The following is a 331-nucleotide window of genomic DNA, read 5'->3' on the forward strand; positions in this document are numbered from 1 at the left end:
TGATTGAAGACAGTATGTGTATTGGCCAAGCTTCTCGTGACAGTGTATGTACCAATCACAAGGACTAAAACTTAGTGTGTTTTCCTTTGTCCTCATGGCTTTATCCCACTTTAAAACTAAGTCACCCACACTAAAGAATATTTTTCCCAGCAACATTTATATCAAACCACCTCTTGATACAACTCTGGTGAAGTGAAAAAAATTCTCTTACTTTCAACCTTTCTTCCTGTAGCTTGTGAAAAGTGTCCACGCTACGTTGAACTAGAAGACATGGATTTCCTTGGGATTCTTGGGACAATTGGAGAGTGGGCAAGTAGATGTTCGGTGGGAG

The sequence above is a fragment of the Pinus tabuliformis genome, chromosome 6 (assembly GCF_031772625.1).
Source record: "Pinus tabuliformis cultivar Carrire ecotype Pingquan chromosome 6, CPIR1, whole genome shotgun sequence".
NCBI classification, from domain to species: Eukaryota; Viridiplantae; Streptophyta; class Pinopsida; order Pinales; family Pinaceae; genus Pinus; species Pinus tabuliformis.